The sequence below is a fragment of the Bison bison genome, unplaced genomic scaffold (assembly GCF_000754665.1).
Source record: "Bison bison bison isolate TAMUID 2011002044 unplaced genomic scaffold, Bison_UMD1.0 scf7180017864300, whole genome shotgun sequence".
In the NCBI taxonomy this organism is placed as follows: Eukaryota; Metazoa; Chordata; class Mammalia; order Artiodactyla; family Bovidae; genus Bison; species Bison bison.
Genome location: NW_011494872.1, coordinates 2,826,581 through 2,851,815, shown reverse-complemented (window position 1 = coordinate 2,851,815; position 25,235 = coordinate 2,826,581).

Here is a 25,235-nt window from a genome sequence, read left to right as displayed (position 1 = left end):
TCCAACTCTCACATCCATACATGACCACTGGAAAAACCATAGCTTTGATTAGACGGACCTTTGTTGGCAAAGTAATGTCTCTGCTTTTGAATATGCTATCTAGGTTGGTCATAACTTTCCTTCCAAAGAGTAAGCATCTTTTAATTTCCTGGCTGCAATCAACACCTGCAGTGATTTTGGAACCCCCAAAAATAAAGTCTGACACTGTTTCCACTGTTTCCCCATCTATCTGCCATGAAGTGATGGGACCAGATGCCATGATCTTAGTTTTCTGAATGTTGAGCTTTAAGCCAAATTTCTCACTCTCCTCTTTCACTTTCATCAATAGGCTTTTTAGTACATAGATGCAAAGATCCTCAAGAGAGTATCAGCAAATTAATTCAATGTGTAGAAAGGATTATACCAAGTGGGATTTATTCTAGGTATGTGAGCTGAATCAATACTCAAAAGTAAGATAATAAATCTATCACATCAGCAATATAAAAGGATCAAAGACATGACTGCATCAAATAATGCAGAAAACAGAATTTTAAATGCATTTTAACACCAAAGCTTAATCTGTGAAAGAAATACTGCTAAATTGGACTTTTAAGAAAAATCTTAGGATTAAAAACTCTGACCAAAGTAGAAACAAAGGGGCACTTACTCAACTTGATAAACAGCATCTGCAAAAACCCTACAGTTACACAAACAGCCTACTTCATGATGAAGAGCAGGACAATCCCCTTTCCCCTAAGATTGAGACCAAAGTCAGGATACCTCTATTCATCACTCCTATCCAACCTCGTACAGGCAGTCCTGGCTAGGGAAACAAGGCTATAAAGTAAAACAAAAAGTGTGCAGATTGAGAAGGAAGAAACAGCTGTTTTTATTCATGGATGACATGATTGTCTACGTGAAGAATCTTAAAGAACAGGCAAAGAGTTCCTGGAACTAATAAGAGATAGTAGTAAGCCCATGGGATCCAATTGCTTTTCTATATTCAAGCAATGCTGCTGCTGCTGCTGCTGCTGCTGCTAAGTCACTTCAGTCGTGTCCAACTCTGTGCAACCCCATAGACCGCAGCCCACCAGGCTGCCCCGTCCCTGGGATTCTCCAGGAAAGAACACTGCAGTGGGCTGCCATTTCCTTCTCCAATGCATGAAAGTGAAAAGTGAAAGTGAAGTTGCTCAGTCATGTCCGACTTCTAGCAATAAACAACTGCAATTTGAAATTTGAAAACACAGCACTATTTACAATAGCACTACAGAAAAGAAAAATATTTTGATATAAATCTTATAAAATACATAGAGAATCTAAAAACAGAACATCATAAAATACTGGTAGAAGAAGTCAAAGAAAATATAAAGAAAAAGATATTCTATGTTCATGTGTGTGTGTGAAGTTTCTTCAGTCATGCCCAACTCTTTGCAATCCTATGGACTATACCCTGCTAGGCTTTCCTGTTCACATGGTCCTCCAGGCAAGAGTACTGGTGGGGGTTGCCATGCTCTTCTCCAGGGGATCTTCCTGACACAGGGATCCATTCCACATCTCTCAAGTTTCCTGCATTGGCAGATGGATTCTTTACCACCACCACCACCTGGGGAAGCCCTCCATGTTCATAGGTAGACACAGTTGTCAAGATGGCAATGCTTTCCAAATTGATCTACAAATTCAATTCAATTCCAGCCAATATCCTACCAAGCTGCTTTTTATTTAAAAGGGATTTTGCAGCTTAATTTTTTTATTTTTATGGAAGTACAGTTGATTTTTGATATTCTATTAGTTTCAGTTGTACAGCATAGTGATTCTGTATTCTAACGGATTATACACATTAAAAGCTATTACAAAAGATTGGCTCTGCTTTTCTCTGCTGTACAATATATCCTTGTGGCTAATCTACTTTATACAGAGCACCTTGTTTCTCTTAATCATTTTCTCCTAATGAGCCCCTCCCCCCTTCCCTCTCATATGGGTAACGTCTAGTTTGTTTCCTATATCTGTGAGCCTCTTTTTGTTTTGCTATATGCATTTCTATGTTTTATTTTTAGAGTTCATATATAAGTAATAATATATAGTATTTGTCTGACTTATTTCACGAAGCATAATAATCCCTAGGTCCACCTATATTGTTGCAAATGACAGAATTTCATTCTTGCTAATAGTTGAATAATATTCCATTATATATATATGTATGTATGTATGTATGTATACCATGGTTTCTTTATCCATTCATCTGCTGATAGACACTTAGGTTACTTCCATATCTTGGCTATTGCAAATAATACTATTATGAACATTGAGGTTCATATATCTTTTTTTAATTAGCACTTTTATTTTTGCCAGATATATGTCCCAAAAGGAATTGCTGGATTATATGGTAGTTCTATTTTTTTGAGGAACCTTCATATTCTCTTCCATAGCAGCTGCACCAGGATACATTTCTGCCAACAGCATACAGGGATTATGTTTTATCCACATTCTTGTCAACATTTGTTATTATAGACTTTTTGATGACGGCTATTCTGAAGGTGTGAGGTGACAACTCATTATTGTTTTGATTTTCATTTCTCTAATAATTAGCAATGTGAGCATCTTTTCTTGTGCCCATTGGCTATTTGTATGTCTTCTTTGGAAAAGTGTCTATTTAGGTCTTCTTCCTATTGTTTGTTTGGGTTGTTTGCTTTTTTGATATTGAGTTGGATGAGCCGTTTATATATTTTGGATATCAACCTCTTAACAGTCATATCATTTACAAATATTTCCTCTCATTCTTTAGGTTGTTTTTGTTTTGTCTATGGTTTCCTTTGCTGCGTGAAAGCTTTTATTTTTTTATTTGGTCCTTGACTGGACTACTTTAAAGATGGATTCTATTAACATGTAAAAATAGCTAATACCTCTCCCTCTCAAACCATTCCAGAAAACTGAAGAAGATGTGGTCTTTAAATGCTAGTTTTTAATCAAATTGATTGATAGCACTGTTCAGGTTGATTTTCTTCTTACTAATTTTCTTTCCCCTAGATCTATCACTTACGGAAAGAAGGAAGTTTATTTATTTTTATTTTTTTTTAGAAGGAAGTTTAATTCTCCAACTACAATCCAAATGCCTCCTTGAAGTTCTACCAGTTTTTGTAGTGTATTTTGATGCTCTCATGTTAGATTCATGCAGCCTAAGAATTGTTATGTCTTGGAGAATTGACTTCTTTATTGTTACCCCTCTTTAAGACTGATAATTTCTGTGCTCTGAAGTTCACTGCTTCAACTTTCTTTTGATTAGTGTTAGCATTGCATGTCTTTTTCATTTCTTTTACTTTAACCTAGTGACTCCGAATTTAAAGTAAATTTCTTATAGACCATGTACTTTGGTGTTTTTTTTGTTTTTTGTTTTTTTAATTCACTGACAGTCTTCTCTCATTATTTGGTATATTGACATTCAGTTCAGTTCAGTTCAGTCACTCAGTCGTGTCCGACTCTTTGTGACATCATGAATTCCAGCATGCCAGGCCTTCCTGTCCATCACCAACTCCCGGAGTTTACTCAAACTCGTGTCCATCGAGTTGGTGATGCCATCCAGCCATCTCATCCTCTGTCGTCCCCTTCTCCTTCTGCCCCCAATCCCTCCCAGCATCAGGGTCTTTTCCAATGAGTCAACTCTTCACATGAGGTCGCCAAAGTACTGGAGTTTCAGCTTTAGCATCATTCTTTCCAAAGAAATCCCAGGGCTGATCTCCTTCAGAATTGACTAGTTGGATCTCCTTGCAGTCCAAGGGACTCTCAAGAGTCTTCTCCAACACCACAGTTCAAAAGCATCAATTCTTTGGTGCTCAGCTTTCTTCACAGCCCAACCCTCACATCCATACACGACCACTGGAAAAACCATAGCCTTGACTAGATGGACCTTTGTTGGCAAAGTAATGTCTCTGCTTTTTAATATGCTATCTAGCTTGGTCATAACTTTACTTCCAAGAAGTAAGTGTCTTTTAATTTCCTGGCTGCAATCACCATCTGCAGTGATTTTGGAGCCCAGAAAAATAAAGTCTGACACTGTTTCCACTGTTTCCCCATCTATTTGCCATGAAGTGATGGGACCAGATACCACAATCTTCGTTTTCCGAATGTTGAGCTTTAAGCCAACTTTTTCACTCTCCACTTTTACTTTCGTCAAGAGGCTTTTTAGTTCCTCTTCACTTTCTGCCATAAGGGTGGTGTCATCTGCATATATGAGGTTATTGATATTTCTCCTTGCAATCTTGATTCTAGCTTGTGCTTCTTCCAGCCCAGCATTTCTCATGATGTACTCTGCATATAAGTTAAATAAAGCATCGTGACAATATACAGCCTTACTCACATTTTAAAATGTTTTGGTGTAAAGTTAAGAAATAAAATTAAATTAAATGAATAAAAAACCTTATATTTGTATCTACCATATATGTATCTGTTTTCCACTTGTTGTAATTATTCTTTGTTGCTTTTATTTTCCTCTTTTTTTGCCTTTGTAATTTTTTGTTAAAAGCAGATTTGACGTATTGGTAATAGGAACCAAAATGAAAGACCTTGTGTTCCTGGACTGAAAGTTGGGCTGTGTTTACAGTTTTCTGTAGCTATGCCTGTCAGAAGTTTCAAATTCTTCTAGGGTCCTTGTTTTAATGTCTGCTTTTGTCTCTTCACTTCCCCAGAAACTTCTTAAATAATGTATTTTCTTGCAGCTCTTGTAATCAGTAATCTACTCTTATCATACTAAGACACTTGTAATTTGGTGACAAATTGTAGGGGAGGGGAGTACTCTATAAACTACATGCTAAGTCACTTCAAGTCATGTCCAGCTCTTTGCCTCCCCATGCATTGTAGCCTGCCAGGCTCCTCTTTCCGTGGTATTCTCCAGGCAAGGATACTGGAGGGAGTTGCCATTTCCTCCTCCAGGGAATCTTCCCGACCCAGGGATCGAACCTGCATCTCTTCCATTTCCAGCATTGGCAGGTAGGTTCTTTACCACTAGCACCATCTAGGAATCCCCCTATAATCTTTGATTAAATATTATTCTTTTACTGAGCTGGTTTCACTAGGCAGTGACCCTCCCAGGTGTTTCTTAACTTCTTCCCTCCCCTTTAGGGAGACAGCAAGGATAAAAGATTCTAGGGTTGAATAAGGGCTTCCCTGGTGGCTCAGATGGCAAAGGATCTGCCTGTCATGTGGGAGACCTGGGTTCAATCCCTGGGTTGGGAAGATTCCCTGGAGAAGGGAGTGGCAAATCTACTCCAGTATTCTTGCCTGGAAATCCCAATGGACAGAGGAGTCTGGAGGGCTACAGTCCCTGGGGTCACAAAGAGGCAGACACAACTGAGCAACTCAGCACAGCGGGGTTGGATAAACGTTTTTTCTCCCTAGGTGGGATAAGGCTATGGTAAAACTATTTTTCCTGGAGAGTAGTTGTGGGGAGAGCAAATTAACCAAGATGGAGTGTTCAGGCTCTCTTGCCCCACGTTTTGTAAATACTGACTATGTAACAGCTGAGATCATCTGTAGCACTGTACACCAGCATCACGAGGCACTTGGTTGGTCACAAGTTACTTTGTGCTATAGGGATATAGGGGCTCCACCTAGAAAGTGGTGATATTTACTGCTGAGTCACAGCTGTGTCCATTGGGTCAGCTACAAAAGGAGCGAATATAGGGAGTCTACTGCTATGGCTGCTGCATCAGCCTAGAGGGAGGCTATGCTATGGCTGCCATGCCAACCAGGAGAGAATAAACATGTCTGCAGTTCCTACAGCTCCTCCAGTCTCCTTCAATCTCTTAGCTCATGCCTTGCCTACCTTGGTTTCAATGAACAGTGCAAACAGGGTGAACAGCAATACAACTGGCATCAAGAACAGGATTGGCGAGACAGTAGCTCTCTGTAATGGAAGACACTCAGGGTATGTTTCAAAATGATATTTCTCTCTCCCTCTTCTAGAGCCATAAGAGGACTTTTATTGTCTCCTCACTGTGAGAACATTAAGAAACTTTTCCTTAGGGTGAAGTAGGTAAATCGTGGAGGGGTTCCTTTAAAACTGCAGCTCCAAGGAGCTTCTCCTTCTCGCACTAGTCTATACTCATCCTCTAGCAGTTTGTTAAGATTACCATTTAAGTGTTCCCACCAGTTACGGGCTCTGCTCCCAGTAGTTGTGGTCTCAGCTGTGAGTCTCTGCGTTCTCCTGTCTCTCCAGATTTTGGTGTGGTGGTTTGCTTTGTGACCTCAATTCTCTGATGGCTTCAAGAAAAGTTACCTTTCAATTTGTTATATATATTTTTTCCTTTGTTGTAAGATTGGGAGTAGCAACTTGCAAATTCTTTATACGACAAAGGTGAACACAGACATCCCCATGTAGTTCTTAATGTTTCATTTCCTACCACCATGAATTGTCTTCCCTGTGGCCACCATGGGGTCTCAGTACTTACCGATCCAAACAAGCCAGGGACTTCTGATTACTATAGCAGAGGAAATGGTGGTACTTAGCCAGATCATGCATGGTAGCTCAGTTTCTCCTCGTGAACATGTCATAGAGACAAGGAACTGGTTTCATTTTTGATGCATCAAGTTTAGCTGACCTTTGTCAAAAATAGTCACATGGATCAACATTTGATTCTATGCTGGTGAAGTCCTATGTGAGGATGATCAAAGAGGAAAGGGGAAAAATCACCTCAACTCTTCTTGGCATTAAAATATGAGTTCCTTTATGGTTTCTAGAAAATATTTGGATCATAATAGGGGAGATTCATCTCCTAGTTTGAGAAAAACAAGTTTATTCTATTATTACAAATATATGAAAGAAAAACTATATGAGTTCCTTTCTTGGAAATATTGATATTTAAGTAAATTCCACTACATTCTTCAGTGCTGGGTCTGAAAACATTACCAAGAAAATAATATTTAGGCTTTTGTTGTCTAAGCAGAAAGTTTGAAAAATTTCCTTGTTAAAAGTAAATATTCTACAAAATGTATATTCATGATTTCAGTATAATTCAACTTCAGGTGATGTATTCATTCAAAAAATTATTAAACATAGATTTTGACATCCAAGTAGTTAATTCTTACTTTAGGAAATAATAACATTATTATAATTAGAGTTAACAATTAGAAAAATGTCCACATTTCAGGCAGAAAGTGAGAATAAAGGGAAGAACCAGGATTGCGGGGAGGTTGAGAGAGAGATGTTTGGGGAAATTGTGGATGATAGAAAAAACCTGGAAAAATCCATACATGGAAGCTCTGTCTGAAATACACAGTTATGTTAAGAAGGTAACCTGAACACAGGTGACACTTGGAGGCTGGCAAATGTCCCCAGCAGAGGTTAATGCACAGGCTATGGCTTAGACCCAGGGAACAAGAAGAAACCAAAGGAGATCTCGTGGGCTTAGCCAGACCAGTGGGACTGTTGACACAAGTACAAGGGGCCAGAGGAGAGGAGACTCCACAAGTAAACCTCTGTTTGCTTTCAACAGATCATTTTCTCTCCTTTTCCCAGATGTGACCAGACAGCTTGAAGAAGCTGCTTAATTTCCTCAACTGGCCAATTCACTGTGAAAACTCAAGAATTTGGTGCCAAGCCTTACAAGATTAAAAAAAAAAAAAAAAGGAAAATATAAAACTAATTTAAGGGTCATGGTGAGGTCTGATGAGTTTCAACATGACATCCAGTCAAAGAGAGGCAAAGTAACTGCAGACTCCAAAAGATGCCTGTTCAACCAAAGACAGCAGCGACTATTGCTGAAGTGTTTATAGATCATCCCAGAATAGTGCTTCTGGGATAAACTTCTAAACCCATTTTTCTGCTTGCAGCCTCAGTTTGCTTTATGAAACATGTGATACATTTTAACAATCCATCCTTGTGGTCCACCCACCTCTGCCCAGACCATGCAGACTCATCTCTGTACGATGCACCCTGACCATGTTGTCTTCACCTGAAACTCTCCCATGACTTCCCCTCCCCTTGTGAGAAGGGCCGGAATTCTTTATGTACCTACCACACCCTCGTGTGGTGTGGCCCTAACCATCTCCCCAGTCTTATCTCCTACTTACTCTTCACTAGAAGAGCAGCACCGAACAGAACTCTCTGTGAAGATGGTCATTTCAATACCTATATCTTTGGTGTCCAACACAGAAGTCACCTGTTGCATTTGACCAATTAAATTTAATATCAAGCACATGTAAAAGTCAGTTCCTCAGTTACACTAGACATATTTAAGGTGCTTGACAACCACATGTAGCTAATGACTGCTGAGATGGACAGTCAAATACAGAACTTTTCCATCAAGGCATGAGGTCCTTTAGGGCAGTACTGATCAGCACAGACTAACCTCACTTTCAGTCAGTTCAGTTGAGTTACTCAGTCGAGTCTGACTTTGTGATCCCATGGACTGCAGCACACTAGGCTTCCCTGTCCATCACCAACTCCCGGAGCTTGCTCAAACTCATGTCCACTGAGTCGGTAGTGCCATCCAACCATCTCATCTTCTGTTGTCCCCTACTCCTCCTCCCTTCAGTCTTTCCCAGAATCAAGGTCTTTTGCAAAGTGTCAGGTCTTTGCATCAGGTGGCCAAATATTGAAGTTTCAGCTTCAGCATCAGTCCTTCCAATGAATATTCAGGACTGATTTCTTTCAGGATTGACTGGTTTGATCTCCTTAATGTCCAAGGCACTCTCAAGAGTCTTCTCCAACACCACAGTTCAAAAGCATCAATTTTTTGGTGCTCAGGTTTTTTTTATGGTCCAACTCACATCCATCCATGCCGTGAGTACTGGAAAAACCATAGCTTTGGCTATATGGACTTTTGTCCGCAAAGTAATGTCTCTGCTTTTTAATATGCTGTCTATGTTTGTCATAGATTTTCTTCCAAGAAGCAAGCATCTTTTAATTTTATGGCTGCAGTCACTACCTGCAGTGATTTTGGAGTCCAAGAAAATAAAATTTGTTACTGTTTCCATTGTTTCCTAATATAATTGCCAGGAAGTGATGGGACCAGAAACCATGATCTTTGTTTTTTGAATGTTGAGTTTTAAGCCAGCTTTTTCACTCTCTTCTTTCACCTTCATCAAGAGGCTGTTTACTTCCTCTTCACTTTCTGCCATAAGGGTGGTGTCATCTGCATATCTGAGATTACTGATATTTCTCCCAGCAATCTTGATTCCAGCTTGTGCTTCATCTAGCCTGGCATTTCACATAATGTATTCTGCATATAAGTTAAATAAGCAGGGTGACAGTATACAGCCAACTGTGCAAAAAGAGATGGGCATATCAGACCACCTTACCAGCCTCACTTTAGGACCTCTAAATATTTTCTTACTTGAAAGTCTTTCCAGATGTCCCTTCTGTCCCCATCTCTCTCCTATCTGTCTCTTGTAATATCTTACTTTTTTCTTTATTTCATTTGGAAGAAGTCTTAAAACACAACCTAGGTTATATTCTTGTGTATTACCTCATTAATAGAGCTGTTGATCATTTGTATGAATGATTTAATGATTTTTTTCTCACTAGGTTGTAATCTTTATTATGAAAGACATTATATTTGTATTCCCATTTCTGACAGCAAAAATGACCTTAATGCTACTGCTACTGCTAAGTCACTTCAGTCATGTCCGACTCTGTGCGACCCCATAGACAGCAGCCCACCAGGCTCCCCTGTCCCTGGGATTCTCCAGGCAAGAACGCTGGAGTGGGTTGCCATTTCCTTCTCCAATGCATGAAAGTGAAAAGTGAAAGTGAAGTCACTCAGTCGTGTCCGACTCTTTGCAACCCCATGGATTGCAGCCTACCAGGCTCCTCTGCCCATGGGATTTTCCAGGCAAGAGTACTGGAGTGAGGTGCCATTGCCTTCTCCATGACCTTAATGGGAGCTCATTAAAATTTATTTAGAAAAGAAAAATTAATAAATGAGTAAAGGAAAGATATGGGACTGAAAATTTATCCATAAAGAAAATGCTTATTAAGTATGGGAGTGAAGAAAAGAAACTAGTTTTGGTAGAAAGGGTGTTTGTGTTTGTGTATGTGTGCTCAGTCATGTGCAACTCTTTGCGACCCCATGGACTATTGCCCACCAGGCTTCTCTGCCTATGGATTTCCCAGGCAAGAATACTGGAGTGGGTAGCCATTTCCTACTCCAGGGGATCTTCCCAACCCAGGGATAAAACCCATGTCTTCTGTGTCTTTTACATTGTCAGGCAGGTTCTTTTCCACTGAGCCACAAGGAAAGCCCTTACTTTAACATTAGACAAATTGCCTTTGAGGTGATGGTGGGCTAGGATCATTTGTCCACTGGAAATATGGACCTGAGTCTGGGAGTGGAAATGGAGCGGGAAATGTGAGAACTCAGAGTTGAAGCCTTGGCAGCCAGTGAGATCTTTAAAATAGTGTAGGCAGATACAGCATAAAATTGTGCCACCCATGGATGAGAAGAGAGACGAGAGGGCTTCCTTTGTGGTCCAGTGGTTAAGAGTCTGCAGTCCCCTTCCAGTGCAGGGGACACCTGTTCAGTCCCTACTGAGCCCTCACTCTAGAGCCTGCAAGCCCCAACTACCGAAGCCTGCCACCTAGAGATCATGCTCTGCAACAAGAGAAGACACTGCATTAAAAAGCCTGCACACCACAACCAGAGAGGAACCCCCACTTGCTACAACTAAAGAAAAGCTTGAGCATGGCAATGAAGACCCAATGCAATCAAAAATAGATGTAAATTATTTTTTAAAAGAGAGAGAAGAGAAATCATTGGTAAAACCTGTGAGACTGAAAGAGCTCCAAAACTGTCTAATGTCATGAAAGCTCAGGAAGATGGGCAATGGAAGCCGGGGATGTCATGCAATAAGACCCTCCATCTGGAAAAGCTCTTCATTCAATACCCTGCTACAGAAAGTCAGTTACTCAGGGTTAGTCAACATGTAGGGAGAAAAGGTGGCAAAGTTGCCTGTAAGTTAGGGCTGCATTTGAGCAAAAGATCCTGGAACGCAGGTTGGTTGGCTGTCATTCTACCCATGAAGGTGGGTCTCCTGGGATTAGGGATCCAGAGACTGAAGTGGATGATAAGAATGAGTAGGCATAGACTCTGAGAGTGTGACCCACATGTGTTCCAGGTCAGGACCCCCAGGAAACAAACTGTGGACTCTGATATTTATGTGCAGCAAGAGCTTGTTATGAAGTGTTCTTGGCACTAATGAGAAAGAAAAAAGGAAAGAGGCCTGGTGGTGGTGGTGGTTTAGTTGCCAATCATGTCTGATTCTTGCAACCCCATGAACTGCAGCCTGCCAAGCTCCTCTGTCCATGGGATTCTTCAGGCAAGTATACTGGAGTAGGTTTCCATTTCCTTCTCTAGGGGTTCTTCCTGACCCAGGAATCGAACCTAGGTCTCCTGAATTGCAGGCAGATGATTTACCAACTGAGCTATGAGGGAAGCCCAAGAGGTCTGGAAAGAGTGCAAAGTTGAACAGCGATGGAAGGAATCATAGCAGAATTTAGCAGAATCATAGCAGAGTTTCACCCGATCTCCACAAGGAGCTCCAAAACAAGGCCCTGCAGGAATGTCACTAGTGGAAGCCAGGAGACCAGGCTTTTGAATGCCTACTTTGGACAGTTATCAGACGTGGGCTCTCCTGGGGAGATGGTGTGACCTTGAGTGAGGCAGATTCCTTACGTCAAAGGCAATTCCAAGAAAGAGATGCAGATGTGAGCCACCAGAAGCCAGTCCCCCCAGCATATGGGAAAAGTATGCATCAGCACAAAAATGAGACCTAGGGGGACACCGTGGCACTCATTCCTGTCCACTCCTTCTGCTGCTTGAATCTACTTGTTTTGAAGAGTGTGTTTATCCCATTTGGGAACAACTCTTCCAGCATCCTGGTTAGTCTACATTTGTGAGGCACCTTTCAAAAGCAAGGTTAGTGAAAAGCTGGAACAGTGGATCCAGAGACCATGACTGACCCTCATCATCTCTTTCTTCTGCTACTCAGTGCACATCATTCTTTGTGTAGTAGCTAATCTGGCCAGATGTCCAAGACCACTAACCCTTAAAATCCTCGTCTCTTGATCACCACACCTTTCTCAGGCTTTGGCTAATGACCTTGCCAATTTTCCATTAAATGGACATGAGAGTACCAAGAGACATTCCAGACATTCCACATCATCTGAGTGTCACACGTGTCATGGAGATCCCTGACCACCATCATGTAGCTTCCTGCTTATGACCAGAGTCAACAATGCCTGCAGCATAGACTCCTTTTCTTTGCTGGTTTCTTGGCACAGAGGTGGAAGTGACTGAGAGGCATCCATAGCTTAAAGATAAATGGGAATATTTCTGTGTCCCTGAGGGGAAATATTCTGTCTCTGTGAATCTCTGGACTGGCAGAGCCTAGGTGTATGGGGTCGAGAAGCACAAACTCTCCATGAAACTACTTGAAATGATGGTAAAGGGGGGACACTTCAACCTCTTGCTGTTTGAACTCATATTCTGATTGCAGGAGATACCATACAGTATTATTTCCATTGATTTTAGAGTGTGTATTGAATTTTGGAATATTGCACTTCACTTTTATGGTATTAATTTCATATTCAAACCTATTCCTTCAGGGCAGTAGTTTTGAGGTGGTACAGTATGTAATAGGACTGGTAGATTCCAAGATCATGGGCCCATTCCTTTTGTTTTAAATTAGATATCTTAGTCTTATTGGCTATATGTGGGATTCTCTGTTAGTAGTTTAGAAACTCTATAAGCTCTAAGTTGATATACTTGCTGAACTTTGGTGAGCAAGAAAGGCAAATACATAGCCAGAGTATGTGCTGATTCCATCCAGATGAGTTGCTTCCCATTCCAGGATGCAAAGAGTTCAGTGAAATCAACTTGCATCCCAGTGGCTGGTTAGTGTTCTCTAAAGCTGGTGCTATACTGGGGCTCAGGGCTTACCTCTGCTTCTGGTAGATTGGCTCTTTGGCATCAGGAGGCCAGATCAGCGCCATTGAATTGGAAAAATATACATTTGGATCCATGTATACCTACTATCTCAATCTCATGATTACTCTGTTCATGAGCCTATTGTACCAGCCTTGGGATCATTAGTAACTTGGTCATCAATGACACAGCATGACAGGCATCAGCTATCTCAAACATCCTGCCTACTTAGCTGTTTAGTACTTTTACCTGATGGATTCTCTCTGTTAGGCATGATTATGAGACAAAAACGTCTTTATACTTTGTGCCGCCTCCACAGTTCAATCTACAGGCCTCTTATCCAGATCTCCTTGTCTACAATAATTCTCCTTCCAGACCCCTAACCAAAACACTAAGTCATTCATCTTCCCATGAAACTGTATATAGTCTTGTGGTGGTTGTTGTTGTTTAGTCGCCAAGTAGTGTCCAACTCTAGGAGACCCCATGGACTACAGTACACCAGACTTCGCTGACCTTCACTATCTCCTGGAGTTTGCTCAAACTCATGTCTATTGAGCCAGTGATGCCATCCAACCATCTCATCCCCTGTAACCCCTTTCTCCTCCTGCCCTCAATCTTTCCCAGCATTTGGGTCTTTTCCAATGAGTTGACTCTTCTCATCAGGTGGCCAAATTATTGAAGCTTCAGCTTTAGCATCTGAGCTCATTCTGCTGTTTTTAAGATTATGTCCAAGTACTGTATTTCAGGTTCTTTTGTTGACTTTAAGGATTACTCCATTTCTTCTAAAGGATTCTTGACCACAGTAGTAGATATAATGGCCATCTGAATTAAATCTGCTCGTTTCTGTCCATTTTAGTTCACTGATTAAGATGTTAATGTTCACTCTTAACATCTCCTGCTTGATCATGTCCAAATTTACTTTGATTCATGGACCTAACATTCCAAAATCCTGTGCAGTATTGTTTACAGCACCAGATGTGACTTTCACCACCAGATGCATCCACATCTTAGCATCATTTCCACTTTGTCCCAGCCTCTATATTCTTTCTGGAGCTATTTTTCACTCTTCCACAGTAGCATATTGGACATGTTCTGACCTGGAGGGCTCATCTTCAGGTATCATATCTTATTGACTTTTCATACTGTTCATGGGATTCTCAAGGCAAGAATACTGAAGTAGCTTGCCATTCCCTCCTCCAGTGGACTGCGCTGTGTCAGAACTCCCCGCTCTGACCAATCCATCGTGGACAGCCTTGCACAACATGGCTCATAGTTTCTTTGAGTTACACAAGCCCCTTCATCACAAGACTGTGATTCATGGAGGAGCTATATATTCTTACCTTGAGCCAATCTTTTTCCACATAGAGTAGATGACTAATGTACTGCCCAAATCTCTGACTGTTAAAAGGTTTTCCTTTAATGGTATCTTTCAGGGTCATGCTTGAGACCTACAGGGATGCAAAGACGACCTACATTTGAGCCATGATAAGCCTTTTTTCCCTTAGTCAGCTGGACATAAAGGCCTTCTCATGCAGCTATGGTCACGAGCTGGTAGACAGGATTTAGAGCCACCTGCTCATATTTGTGCCCTCCAGACCAGCTTATGTCTAATAACAGAGCATTTACACCTTACTTGTATTGCTTCTGGACCTTCTGACCTAAATACACAATGCGACTGGTGTAACCCAGCTCATGATAGGGAGTTTGGGCTGCATGCTTGCTTGTATCCCATGATTAATGTGTTCCATTACTACCAGGGCCCTGGACCATGCCAAGTGTTTTTGTTTATTTTCAAATACTGTATAACTTGCTGCTTCAGATAGTATGGCCTTGGTCAAGCCCAAAAGATTCATATTGTGATTCTCCTGTTGGAGGGTGAGATATGGCATTGTTCCTCTAAAGATGCCTGTCTTTCATTAGATACTCTAATACTAGTGTCTGCTGGGTCACATGGAACAAGCTGATGGAATACTGAGCCATAACATGGACTTAATTCACAGACTTCCCCTGCTCTGCTGCTGCTGCTAAGTCACTTCAGTCGTGTCTGACTCTGTGCGACCCCATAGACGGCAGCCCACCAGGCTCCTCCCTCCTTGGGATTCTCTAGGCAAGAACACTGGAGTGGGTTGCCATTTCCTTCTCTAATCCATGAAAGTGAAAAGTGAAAGTGAAGTCACTCAGTCGTGTCCGACCCTCAGCAAACCCATGGACTGCAGGCTACCAGGCTCCTCCGTCCATGGGATTTTCCAGGCAAGAGTACTGGAGTGGGGTGCCATCTCTAAACCCCTCTAAAAACGTTTTGTATCATCCAGTATTTGAGAGTATTGGGAGCAGTATTCCCAAGTGGGGAGCCAAGTTGTCTCTAAGACCTAAAGAGGCTCATCAGTTGTGAGAGATAAAAGATGCAATAAATTTTCCTTTATGTGGATTGGGATGGTTCCTGTTTTCTCTTCACCGCTAGACCTAGAACTTGACCAATGGGTCAAGCCGCTGAATCTTTGTAGAGTTTAGTTTACTCTCTTAGAAGAGTTTAATGTTTTACAATGGTTTTTTATGTATTTGTGATTCCTTGCTCATTCAGTTTGATTAACATGATGTTACCAATGTAGTGGAGAGATGTGATGTTCTATGGCTTGGCTCCACAGCCTGGGTGTCTTTGAATTCTATTATGAGAGAGATTAATGGGGTCAACAAAACCCTGTTGTGCAGTGTAAATGGATATGCTTGTCCATTGTGGGGCTTTTATTTTTCATTTTTTATTGGAGTATAGTTGATTTACAGTATTGTGTTAGTTTCAGATATATGGCAAAGGAATATATGTATATTTCTGAATATCTGAATGATATGTATATATCATAAAATGATATACATGTATAATATTATATCTGATATGTATAAATATACATATATATATATATATATAACTATATTGTTTTTCAGATTCTTTACCATTATAGGTTATTACAAGATATTAAGCATAGCTCTCTGTGCTATACAGCAGGACCTTATTGTTTATCTATTCTATACACAGTAGTGTGTATATGTTAATACCAAAGTCCTAATTTATCTTTCTCCCTTTTCACTTTTGGTAACCATAAGTTTGTTTTCTATGTCTGTGTGTCTATCTTTATTTTGCATATAAGTTAATTTGCATCATTCTTTTCAGATTCCACATATAAGGACATCATATGGTATTTGTCTTTCCCTGTCCAACTCACTTCACTAAATATGATAACCTCTAGGTCCATCCATGTTGTTGCAAATGGCATATTTATACTTTTTATGGCTGACTAATATTCCTTTTTAGGAATCAATGAACTAAAATGGACCAGAATGGGCAAATTTAATTCAGATGACCATTATATCTATGACTGTGAGCAAGAATCCCTTAGAAGAAATGGAGTAGGTCTCATAGTCAACAAAAGAGTCCAAAATGCAGTTCTTGAGTGCAATCTCAAAAACAACAGCATGACCTCAGTTTGTTTCTAAGGCAAAACATTCAATATCACAGTAATCCAAATTTACAACACTAACAACAAAAGAGTGGAGGTTGAATAGTTCTATGAAGAACTACAAGACCTTTTAGAACTAACACCAATAAAGATGTCCTTTTCATAACAGAGAACTGGAATGCAAAAGTAGGAAGTCAAGAGATACCTGGAGCAACACAAAAGTTTCCTTGGAAATTAAACAGGGCAAAGGCTGACAGAGTTTTACTAAGAGAATGCACTGGTGATAATGAACACCCTCTTCTAACAACACAAGAGATGACTCTACATAGGGGCATCACCAGATGGTCAATACTGAAATCAGACTGATTAAATTCTTTGCAGCCAAAAATGGAGAAGCTTCATACAGTCAACAAAAACAAGACTGGGAGCTGACTGTGGCTCAGATCATGAACTCCTCATTACAAAATTCAGACATAAATTGAAGAAAGTAGGGAAAACCACAAGACCATGCAGGCATGACCTAAATCAAATCCCTTACAATTATACAGTTGAAGTGAGAAATAGACTCTAGGAATTAGATCTGATAGAGTGCCTGAAGAACTATGGATGGAAGTTCATGACATTGCACAGGAGGCTGTGATCAAACCCATTCCCAAGAAAAAGAAATGCAAAAAGGCAAAATGGCTGTCTGAGGAGACCTAATAAATATCTGAGAAAAGAAGAGAAGCAAAAGGCAAAGGAGAAAAGGAAAGATATACTCATCTGAATGCAGAGTTCCAGAGAATAGCAAGAAGACATAAGAAAGCCTTCCCAAGTGATCAATGCAAAGAAATAGAGGAAAACAATAGAATGGGAAAGACTGGAGATCTCTTCAAGAAAATTAGAGATACCAAGGGAAAGTTTTATGCAAAGACTGGCAAAATAAAGGACAGAAACAGTATGGACTTAACAGAAGCAGAATATATTAAGAAGAAGTGGCAAGAATATACAGAAGAACTATACAAAAATAGATCTTAATGACCCAAATAACCAGGAGGGTGTGATCACTCATCTAGAGCCAGACATCTTGGAGTGTGAAGTAAAGTGGGCATTAGGAAGCATCACTATAAAGCTCATGTAGATGATGGAATTCCAGCTGAGCTACTTCAAATCCTAAAAGATGATGCTGTTAAAGTGCTGCACTGAATACACCAGCAAATTTAGAAACTCAGCAGTGGCCACAGGACTGGAAAAGGTCAGTTTTCATTCCAATCACAAAGAAGGGAAATGCCAAAGAATGTTCAAACTACTGCACAATTGCATTCATTTCACATGCTAGCAAAGTAATGCTCAAAATTCTCCAACCTAGACTTCAACAGTATGTGAACTGAGAACTTCAATTTAGATTTGTTGAAACTGGATTTAGCAAAGGCAGCAAACCAGGGATTAAATTGTCAACATCTGTTGGATCATAGAAAAAGCAAGAGAATTCCAGGAAAACCTATGCTTCTGCTTCATTGACTACACAAAAACCTTTTGCTGTCTGGATCACAGCAAGCTGTGGAACACTCTGAAAGAGATGGGAATATCAGACCACCTTATATGCCTCTTGAGAAACCTGTATGCAGGTCAAGAAGCAACAGTTAGAACTGTACATGAAACAAGGGATTGGTTCAAAATTGAGAAAGAACTGCATCACGGGTGTATATTGTCACCCTGCTTATTTCACTTATACAAGCTGAATCAAGGTTGCCAGGAGAAATATCAATAATCTCAGATATGCAGATGACACCACTGTTATGGCAGAAAGCAAAGAGGAATTAAAGAACCTCTTGATGAAAGTGAAAAAGGAGATTGAAACAGCTAGTTAAAACTCAACAGTCAAAAAATGAAGATCATGGATCTGTTCCCCTTGCTACATGACGAATAGATGGGGAAACAGTGGAAATAGTGATAGACTTTATTTTGTTGGGCTCCAAAATCACTGCAGATGGTGGCTACAGCCATGAAATTACAAGATGTTTGCTCCTTTGAAGAAAAGCTATGAGAAAACTAGACAATATTCAAAAGCAGAGATATTACTTAGCCGAAAATTGTCCATATAATCAAAGCTATGGTTTTTCCAGTAGTCATGTATGGTTGTGAGAGGTGGGCCATAAAGAAGGCTGAGCACTGAAGAAGATGTTTTTGGACTGTGGTTTGGAGAAGACTCTTGAGAATCCCATGAACTGAAGGAGACCAAACCACTCAATCCTAAAGGAAATTACCCCTGAATATTCATTGGAAGGACTGATGCTGAAGATGAAGCATGTGATGCAAAGAGCTAACTCATTAGAAAATACCCTGATGCTGGGAAAGATTGAAGGCAGGAGGAGCAAGGGGACAACAGAGGATGAGATGGTTGGATGGTATCACAGACTCAATGGACATGAATTTGAGCAAGACCCAGGAGATGGTAAAGGACAGGGAAGCTTGGCGTGCTGCAGTCCACGGAGTCATAAAGAGTCTGACATGACTGAGGGACTGAACAGCAACAGATATTACATTAATACTGAATTTGTTGTTGCTGTTCATTCACTGAGTTGGGTCCATCTCTTTGCAATCCCCTTCATTATGGCACACCAGGCTTCCCTGTCCTTCAGTATTCCTAGAGTTTGCCCAAGTACATGTCCATTGAATCAGTGATGTTATCCAACCAATTCATCCTCTGTGGCCAATATCCATAATATCAGATCAGATCAGATCAGTCACTCAGTCGTGTCCGACTCTTTGCGACCCCATGAATCACAGCACTCCAGGCCTCCCTGTCCATCACCAACTCCCAGAGTTCACTGAGACTCACGTCCATCAAGTCAGTGATGCCATCCAGCCATCTCATCCTCTGTCGTCCCCTTCTCCTCCTGCCCCCAATCCCCCCCAGCATCAGAGTCTTTTCCAATGAGTCAACTCTTTGCATGAGGTGGCCAAAGTACTGGAGTTTCAGCTTTAGCATCATTCCTTCCAAAGAAATCCATATATATAATGTTCCATTTATATATAATGTTCCATTACCTATAGGTAATCATTATCTATCTATCTATGAATATATATACATAAGCACACACACATATTGGGCATGCATGCTCATTTGTGTGCAACTCTTTGTGACCACACAGACTGTGGCCCACCAGGCTCCTCTGTCCATAGGATTTCCATAGGCAAGTATACTGGATGCATTGCCATTTCTTTCTCAAGGATATCTTCCTGACTCAAAGATCTAACCCACATCTCTGACATCTCCTGCACTGTCAGGCAACTCTTTACCACTAGCACCATCTGGGAAGCCCTACACACACACACACACACACACACACACACACACACACACATACCACATCTTCTTTATCCATTCATCTCAGTGGATATGGAGGTTGCTTCTAAATGAACACTGGGAAGCATGTATCTTTTCAAATTATATTTTTTATCATTTTTTTCTGGATATACACCCAGGAGTGGGATTGCAGGATCATATGGTAGTTTTATTTTTACTTTTTTAAGGAATCTCCATACATTCTCCTTAGTGACTGAACCAATTTACATTCCCACCAACCGTGTAGAAGGGTTCCCTTCTCTCCACACCCTCTCTAGCATTTATTATTTGTAGACTTTTTGGTGATGGCCATTTGGACCAGTGTGAGGTGGTACCTATTTGTAGTTTTGATTTGCATTTCTGTGATAATTAGTGATCATAATTAGTGATCTTGACCCTCTTGTCATCTGCCTCTTGGCCACCTGTATGTCTTCTTTGGAGGTAAATTGCATCTGGAACTCTTTCCCAGAAGAGTAATGAAAAAAACATATATTCGTTAGATCAATGTCTACATACAATGAACTTGAAGACATGTTAACTTGTTCTAGGAAACTTACTATATCTGAAAAAAAGTTAAAATTAGGGCTACTATTCAGTTTATTTTGGGCAAGACCGTTGTCATTTCTAGGATTCTGTGAATTAAGTGAGTACACGAGGGAACCAATCAATCCCATATACTTTTTTTTTTTTCCTCTTATGGTGTATCATAGGATAATGAGTACAGTTCCCTGTGCTGTATATTAGCACCTTGACTAGCAATCCTATATGAAATAGTTTGTCTTTAATTTTTCATTGGTAGTGATATTCTCTTCATTCCTCTTCAGTGTGCAGTATTGTTTTTATTCACTCTCTTGGTCTGGTGGGAGATTATTGAAGAAGTTTCTACTTGATTTCTCTACTACAGTAGCTCTTATCTCACAGACCAAGAAGCTAATTGGGGATTCTGCCAACTTCCAATTATGTCTATTTTAATTATATTCAGAAACCCAGGAAATGACTAAGGGGAACAGTAAGCCAGATCCAGTGGATGGAATATAAGCCAGACCTGTGTCAGGACTTCTTTTTAAAATTAATATTTTATACAGCCCTAATTTTAAAAAGAGACAATTATGGTACTTACCCTGTTTATCAAATTCAGCTCAAACCCTACATTTGAAAGTTCTGAAAAATTGTAGTTTTAGTGCACAGGTGCCTGAGAAGGTGAGTGTGGGTCATTTGGAGAGTCATTACCATTATAGACTTGTCCTGATTTTGCAGTCTCCGTACCTGGGCATGTGTACTTTTTTGAAAACGGATTTTTAAGTCTTAAAAGTCACCCAAGGAAGCTACCCTTCATCCCCTGATTTGTTGTTTAGTCACTCAGTTATGTCTCACTCTGTGTGACCCCGTGGACTGCAGCATGCCAGGGTTCCCTGTCTTTCACCATCTCCCGGAGTTTGCTCGAACTCAAGTTCATTGAGTCGATGATGCCATCCAACCATCTCATCCTCTGTTGTCCCCTTCTCCTCCTGCTTTCAATCTTTCCCAGCATCAGAGTCTTTTCCAATGACTTGGCTCTTTGCATCAGGTGTCTAAAGTATTGCAACTTCAGCATCAGTCCTTCCAATGAATATTCAGGGTTGATTTCCTTTAGGATTGACAGGTTTGATGTCCTTGCTGTCCAAGGGACTCTCAAGAGTCTACTCCAGCACCACAGTTTGAAAGCATCAATTTTTCAGTGCTCGGCCTTCTTTATGTTCCAACTCTCACATTGGTATATGACTACTAGAAAAACCATAGGTTTGACTACATGGACCTTTGTCAGCAAAGTGATGTCCCCATCCCCTGATTACTATCCTTTATTTCTAATCATTATATAGATGGAACAAATCCTTGTTTTCTGTATTTGAATAGATGGATCAATTAGCCATCTCCATAGCTGCTGCCTCTCCGATCATGTTGCTTCTTATAATAACTGTATCTAATTTTCTTCTGATGGTTAAACACCACCTGACCTCTATAATTTTGGAATTGTCTGATACTCATTTCTGTCGGCGAGTCTAGTTACTTCTGGCCCGGAGAAGAAGCCACCACTGAGTTTTTTTATAGATGTCAGTTGCCCTTTCCACCAGCTTCTAGAATACTGCTTTGATACATGGAGTGTCTTCCAGGGTCTTGTTCAGAAGATATTTGGCCATTAGCTTTTATGACCTTGTATGATATACCCACACTAGCAAGCTCCTTTCTCTGCGTCTTTTGATCCACTGTCTGCCCCAACAGTTCTGGTATTTCTAACCCACTTACTATGGACTTTCACTTTCCCCACATTTCAAACATCCATCCCAGTGTTATGTCAGCAGTGCCTCCCCAAACCCTCACCAGAGTATTTTGTCCTGCAAATGAGAAAGTTTGTCTGTGTTCAAGTCAATAAGCTCTCTGGTTTGTGACTTTATTTCCAGGCCTGCTTAATCCAAGAGAGTCAGGGTTCAGTCCCCTACATACATCCTCGGCTCCTCCTGCAGGGTAGCCAGTCCTGTGGCTCCTTCAGGGTGTGGCCCATGTTCTCTCCAAGCAGGCTCAGCATGACCCAGCTGGGTTATATAGTGACTCAGGCCTGTCATTACTGGCCTGGTGGCCAAGAAGGGAGGCAAAGAAAAATCTTAGGGGAGATACTACATCTCCCTTCAGTTAAGGGTTAGCCCTGGCACTTAACATAAGAGAAAACCACTTTGGCTGGCTCAGAGAGTTAAAGGTCTCTGGGGATTCAGTCTTTCTGAGAACATAGGCCCAGATGCTTTCATCCCATGTCTCAGACATCCAAACTCCCTCCATTCAGGCTCTGATTTTGGTGTAGCTGAATTATTGAAGTTGAGAATTCAACCACTTAAGGATTTCAACCACTTGGAGAATTCAGTCACTTGGAGAATTCAACCACTCAGGTCTGAATATCATCTTTGTCTGTTTTATAGCTATACAAGATGAGACTCTTGGTACATGCTGCCAAAGAAGCCCTTTGACTTTTACACTTGATCTTTAATTGATGATTAATTGCCCTCATTTAATGTCTCTATCCAGTGAATTCATTTCACTCAGAAGCAGCCATCCAATTCCAGTCTTTATAACTGTAACTTTTTCATGTCTTTCAAGTGTCAGGGATGTTGCACTCATCAGAGTAATCCTATGCATTGCTGCCCATCCCAGCTCACTCTCAGTGAAAGTTTGAACAATTGTATGGCTGCTGAATGAAGGCTATGTGTATTATGCCTACCACCAATGGGCTCTTTATCACCGGTTGGCCAGCAGGTGAGTCAGCATCATAATCCCATTTTTAAGTCTGCTTCCTTGGACCACTCCTGATAGCACCTGCTGTGCTTCAGGTTCCCAGGGAAACAGATGCAAAAACTCTGTGATTAGCAGGCAAGAGGTTTATCATGCTGTACTTTTGAGAACACCTGTGAGGGACCAAGGAAGGGTGAATTTGATGGGAAGAAAAATTGAATATCCACACAGGTGCAAAAGTGCATGCTACCAATTACACAGGATCTCTAAAGATGCTTCCCTTTTTATAACAAATAAACAGGCTGGATCTTTGTAAACTGCAGCCTTGACCACTCATTGAATGAGGGCTTCTTCAAGGAAAGGACTGTAAGGTGAGACAGCACTCTTAATCTAAATGTCTGCAAGCAACCAAACTCCCAGTCAGAGAGGTAATGAGTGCCTTGGTTCTGAAGGAAGATCTCAGTGAAACTTGACTACATCCACTAGAGTAAGCATTCTATTTCTAAAAACAGGGCGTGTTACATCCAAGGTGTCTGAACTAGAGTCAGTTGCAAAGTAACTTGTGAATTGAAGAAAATGCGTGGGAAATTAAGTCTTGAAAGAAACGAGGGTGACATCGTTGTAAATGGATGTTAGGATTTCTCAGTACTTAATAAAACAGTGACATCACAACTCAATGGTTTCATAATCCTTTTATTCTCACCTTGACCTTGAAGTAGGATCACTCTCTTTAGACTACAGCTCTTCCATATGCTGCAGTACTATGACAGAGAATGGGTAAAACACATAACTTAAACATCGTGTGAATGAAATATGCTCCAACATAGAATATAATGATGTACTGTTTCCTAGGTAACTCCATAAAATTTGTCTACCTATCAAGGACCACATGCCAACTCCTGAATCAGTCCCCATGCCCAAAATAATGCTATTCCTTGTTTCAAAAGGAAAGTAAGTTTATCCCTTGATTTAGGCAAAGAAGCTCCAAACAGGAAGCTGGAATCAATCCCTAAGCTGTACATTTCTAAGAGTGAAATAAAAGGTGCAGATGAGAGCACCATTTGAGGTAAAGAATAAGACAAACATTTTCATCTGCCTTCTTCATTTTTGTTTTAAAGTATTTATGGAGTCCAGGGAATCACAGAGGTTGGTAGATAGATTCTCATAAACCATCACCCAGCTTCCCTCAATGGTGACATATTATATAACTGGAAAGTGAAAAGTGAAGTCGCTCAGTCATGTCTGACTCTTTGCAACCCCATGGACTGTAGCCCACCAGGCTCCTCTTTCCATGGGATTCTCCTGGCAAGAATACTGGGGTAGGTTGCCATTTCCTTCTCCAGAGGATCTTCCCGACCCAGGGATTGAACCCAGGTCTCCTGCATTGCAGGCAGATGCTTTAACCTCTGAGCCACCAAGGAAGCCCAGGAAATTGATGTTGGCATGATATTAGCTAGACCTTAGTCCATTTTCAGCACTTAAAAAATATACATCCAAGTACTTGTGTGTATGTCTGTGTGTAGTTCACAACCAGCCCACTCTCATCCTTACCCTGGCATCCACTAAACTATTCTCCATCTTTATAACTTTATTATTTATTAAATGCTATAAACTGAACCTTTTGGGAAGGTTCCATTTGGTTTGAGCAAAGAAGCTCCAAGTAGGAAGCTGGAATTAATCCCTAAGCCACAGGTTTATAACAGTGAAATAACAGGTGTAGATGATAACCATTTAAGGTAAAGAATAGGATAAATGCTTTCATCTGCCTTTAGTTTCTAGTGTGAATTATTTAGAGAGTCCATAGGATCACATTCTTTGCCTACATGTGACCTTTTTGGAATTATCTCTTCAGTCACCATCATTTCCTGAGATTGGTCCAAGTTGTTGCCTGTGCTAATAGTTAACTCCTTTTTGTTGTTTAGCCTTCCATTAGTATGGATGTACAAGTTTCTTTAACCATTCACCCAGATAAGGACTTTAGGGTTTTTCCCAATTTTTGCTATTACTAATAAAACTCCCATAAACATTTGTATGTAGGTTTTTGTATGAACAAATGTTTTTATTTATCTGGGAATAACTCTCAAGATACTGATTGCTAGGTTTTTTAAGAAAATTATTTGGGTATAGTTGATTTGCAAAGTTACAGCCTTGTCTAACTCAATGAAACTAAGCCATGCCTGTGGGGCCACCCAAGAAGGGCGGGTCATGGTGGAGAGATCTGACAGAATGTGGTCCACTGGAGAAGGGAATTGCAAACCACTTCAGTATTCTTGCCTTGAGAACCCCATGAACAGTATGAACTTT